Below are 5,084 nucleotides of genomic sequence, written 5' to 3'. Positions count from 1 at the left end.
TCACAGAAAGAGTAGTAGATAAGTGGAATAGCCTCCCAACAGAGGTGGTAGACGCAAATACAGTAGTACAATTTAAACATGCTTGGGATAAGCATATTGATATCCTTACAAAAAAATAAGGATAAAATATGGTTTGAGGTAACATGTTTAAAAAAAGGGGCAGACTAGATGGGCCAAGTGGTTCTTATCTGCCGTCAAATTCTATGTTTCTATGTTTCTATAATTTATTTACGCTTCCTTAACTATAATACATAACAAAACAAATACTATTACAAACCTAGACAGCTATTACACATACTGCAAGAAAATGTGAGGGCATAATTCATAGCTATTATTATTATTATGACCACCCCCTCAATACAATGTTGGAGCATCTTTTGCGCTTAATACTGAATGGATTATTTTTGGCATGGACTCTGAGATGTTTGTAGGTGGTATGAGGAATCTAAAACTGTCCAATGAATTCCACTTTCCAAATCATTAAGATTTGATGGTACTGGATCTCAAGCTCTTCGAACCATCTGCGGACATTGCCGGCATTATAACAGGGAGAATTGTCCTGCTTGAAGTATCCATCCCTGGCAGGCTACACCATTAACATAACCGGATGTACTTGATCTGTGATAACACTCAAATACCCCTTGGCCATTCAGACGTTGTTCCACAGGAATCAAAGGACCCATACAATGCCAAGAAATCATCCCCCAAACCATAATATTGCCTCCACCAGCTTGAAGTGTTGTGGCAGTTGGGGTCCATGCTTTCGTGCTGTTTTCTCCATATTCTCACCCTGCCATCTGCATGGTGTAATTGAAAACGCAATTAATTTCCAATCCTTGTGCTCCTTTGCGAACTGAAGACTTCTGCTCTTGTTCAAGGCAGGCAGAGGCTAGTCGACTTCTATAGCCTATACCAGGGGTGGCCGGACTTTTGTAACCTGGGATCTACTTTTTGTACACTTACTTAGCCGTGATCTACCGGCATCTCTTCCTGTGCAAAATACGGCCCTTAGACATTTTGCCACATGAAATTATGCAAAATTCACCTTATACAGTACCACACAGAATGACGCAAAATTGACACTATGCCACACAGAATGACACAAAATTAATCTTAAGCCACATGGAATGACCCAAAAATTGACACTTTGCCACACTGAATGACGCAAAATTCACCTTATATCACAGGAGTACGCAAAATTCACCTTATGCCACATGGAATGACGCAAAATTCACCTTGTGCCTCACGAAATGACGCAAAATTCACCTTATGGCTCCCGGAATGATACAAAATTCACCTTATGCCACACAAAATTGACAATATGCAACACGGATTCACACAAAATTCACATGATGATGCAACAGTCATTATTTTATGTGTTGGGTGGGGGAAGGTGGTCTCTTTACAAATGTAAGTTCATCCCAGATGCTGCCTATGATGGAGTTTTGTGCCCCCTTAAAAATATATATATTTTTAAGGTGGGCACAAAACTTTGTCTCAGGCAGCATCTGGGATGAACTTACATTTGTAAAGAGAACACATAACATCATATTTAAAAACAACAAGTGGACTGTGGAGAATGCTATCCCCCCATATGCAGTGCACTTAGCAAACTTACTGAGCCTCCTGCTGCTACCGCTGTGACTCTCCTGTCCCGCGCTGAGCCTCCTGCTGCTACTTAATGCTGCTGCCTCTGTATCTGTCCCGCCGATGCTGAGCCTCCTGCTGACACGGAGTGCTGCTGTCTTAGTAACTCTCCTGCCGACGCTGTGACTCCTGCTAGCACAGAGAGACTTGGACTGCTGCCCCTGTAGCTGTCCCGCCGCCGCAGAGCCTTCCCGCTGGATCACACGGGTTGTGCAACAGGTACACTTCAACTGCAGTGCGCGGGTGACGTCACCCGTGCACCCGCGCACAGCATCTCTGGGAACGCTGAAGCCTCTGTTCTGTCAGAGGCTTCAGCGGCTTATGTACATGAACTTGATCGCGATCTACCCCTGGAAGCTCTGCGATCGACAGGTAGATCGCGATCGACCTTTTGGCCAGCCCTGGCCTATACGGTATAATATGTGGTGAACAGTTGATTTCAGAGAGCTTCGCTGTTGCTCCTTGATTAAGATTCCCCTCAATTTGATGTACTATTGCTCTTTGGTTTGACTGGACAACACTGGCAACTCTGTACTTGGACCGGTGCTTTTTAATATCTTTATTGGTGATATTGCAAATGGAATTGAGGGTAAAATGTGCCTTTTTGCAGATGACACAAAGGTATGCAACAGGGTAGACACAACAGGCGGGGTAAAACAAATGATTGAGGATCTAGGTAGATTAGAGAAATGGTCAAGAGAATGGCAACTACTGTTTAATGCCAAAAAATGCAAAATCATGCACTTGGGTCTCAGAAATCCAAATACTAAATATAGTATAAATGGCACTATAATGGAAACTACTGAGGAAGAGAGGGATCTAGGTGTCACTATTTCAGGGGACTTAAAAGCAGGTAGGCAATGTAACAAAGCAATGAAGAAGGCAAGTCAGATGCTTGGTTGCATAGGGAGAGGTATCAACAGTAGGAAGAAAGAAGTAATAATGCCACTGTATAGGTCATTGGTACGACCTCACCTAGAGTATTGTGTTCAGTTCTGGAGGCCATATCTCCAGAAGGATATAAATACATTAGACTGTACAAAGAAGGGCAACTAAAATGGTGCATGGCCTACATCACAAAACGTTCCAGGAAAGACTAAAATATCTTAATATGTATACTTTAGAGCAGAGATGCATGTTATATATACAGTAATTTTATTTTTCACTAGCCAGACATCCAATACCCTGCAGGACAGGTTTCAGAAACTATTGCCTCCTCTTTCTCTTCAAAATTTCCTGTGTGTCATGCGGAGTACCTCCAAGTCTGCCCTATTCCAAATTAACATCCCCAAACCAAACCGTTCATGGATGGATCCAATGATCCCATCTAAACTTTGTAATTTTGGATCTAAAAATACCTTTAGTTTGGTTAGGGGTAGACTGTCCTATGTAAGGGTCTTGAGTTCTGCTCTGCTGAGTAGTAACAAGGTCTACTAATAAGGAAGCCTAAAACAAAGAAAGAATACTATTTACTCAATGACCATGAATCATTAGTCCTTAACCATTTTGACAGGTTAAGGACTAATGGCATGTGCATATATTTTACGTTGTTTATCAAGGAACCAGGAATGGAGGTGGCAGTAAGGCCACTTTTGGGTCCTTCACTGATTTGTGGGATCTCTAAATGGTATAGTGGATGGTGGCAGGGTTTTCTTCTTTGTTGTAATTGTTGGGTTAAGGGCTATTTACTTGTAGACATGACATTAAGTGTGATGCTTCCAGGAACGTAAGTTTTTTTTTTTTTTTTTTTAATGCTCTGCATGGATTACTGTATGTTGGAATGGGAATTATGAAACCCTAGGTCCAGGTTCCTGTGAGTTTGCATGGCTGAGCAATAATTGCGGTGAGTTTCCTGTGCTATCATTATACTAGGCTTTAAATCCTGGACTGGGCCCCACCATCATCGCTTAAGCATCACGTCACGTATACCTTTCCTACCCTACAATTCATGTCCACTATTAACATGACCGGAAATCTTCCTGGCAAAATAATTACATTTTATCAAACAATTCTTTGTGGCTGGGGTGCACGGGTGATACGGTCAGTAGCTGGGTTGCAGATGCGGATGGCAGCGGCGGGGTGTCAGAGGCAGAGGGCGGGAGAGAGCCTACCATTGTGCGTGTCTGGTCTGTGTCTCTGGATCCGGGTTCCTTTGTCTGCAGCTGCTGCCTTCCGCCTCTCGTCTCTCTCTCTGGATGAGTCGCTGCTGCAGATAAATAACAATATTATAAGAGCAATTGAGGGTCGAAAAGCTCTTCTAAAAGGTGGAAAGGAAGAGATTATTTTTCATGTAGACTGGAAGGACTACAGCAAACGTGCAGTGACAACAATTTCCGCCCTAGTTTGGCAGCCTTGCTGCCGCTTAATAAACAGATGAATAAAGACTCCATTTGGAAAGGCGGCCGCTCAGCGATCAAGAGCTGATGCAGCAAATGCAGTTGTTTCTGCAAATATGATTGAAAAAAAAGAACATTGCATAAGAAACATCGAAACAACATGGTACCAAGTACATATACATACAGTTCTTGATCAAGTATCAGTCAATCCCTCCCTCTATTATAAAGTATGATGGATTTGATTGTGTCTATAGACTTGAGCTTCACAAGGATGAGAAGGTGTCTGCTCTTGAAGTTCTGCCAGACAGAGTTGCATCCTCCTGAATCAGCGATGCCCATTTGGCTGACACAATGATTGGCAAAGCAGTGGAGCAGATGTTTGAAACAGAGGATGGTTCCAGGGATGAGTGGCAAGGGATGGTATTAGCACGGGCAACTATTATGAACACATGGTTCTATATAACCTATGAGAAGGACCCCAGTCTTATATATGTATCAACTTTTAGATGACTATAAAGGAGATCTTCGGATCATGCCAGGCTCAATGATTCTCCTCCAGCTTAAAGAGAATCGGGGGAGGTTGTGGACAGCCTGGTGGGCAAGCAAGTGGAATATGCCACAGAAGATAGCTCAAAAAGGACTGGTATGGTTATTCATCAAGTTGAATCCAACCTTCTGTGTACTTTATAACGTTTGATGACACTCCATATTTATGTATACGATTTGGTGAATACACAAGTGGGATTCTGTACTTTTTTTTTTTTTTGGCCAAACAATATAGTATAATGTAAAAAATTGTAGAAAGTCGCTGCTTTCTGCTTACGGAAAAGCTCAGATATTCCTGCAAATCCACAATCCCTTCCCGGAGGAAAAGGAAATTGAGAAACCGTTGTTTCAGAACATTGTTCTCTTTCCATTACAAAGGAACAAACAACTTTCCAAGAAGTTTTTGGTATTAAGGGGACATATTGTTTTTGAAAATCATAAAGCAGGTTGTGTATAGAGCAAGAGTACAAGAGACCAGCCATGCAGATTCTGAAATGACAATATGTTACTGTATTTCATAAGCACTCATTGCTCAGCTATGCACTTACTCTGCAA

The 5,084-nt window shown here is 42.2% G+C and overlaps 1 pseudogene; it reads left to right on the top strand.

The window, feature by feature from the left end:
* Positions 1-4,024: 4,024 nt before the first annotated feature.
* On the top strand, positions 4,025-4,842 carry LOC146007210 (spindlin-W pseudogene; annotated as a pseudogene).
* The last annotated feature ends 242 nt before the right edge of the window (positions 4,843-5,084 follow it).

This window comes from Crinia signifera, chromosome 6 (assembly GCF_055691185.1).
Source record: "Crinia signifera chromosome 6, ASM5569118v1, whole genome shotgun sequence".
NCBI classification, from domain to species: Eukaryota; Metazoa; Chordata; class Amphibia; order Anura; family Myobatrachidae; genus Crinia; species Crinia signifera.
This window is presented reverse-complemented; position numbering and strand designations above follow the sequence as displayed.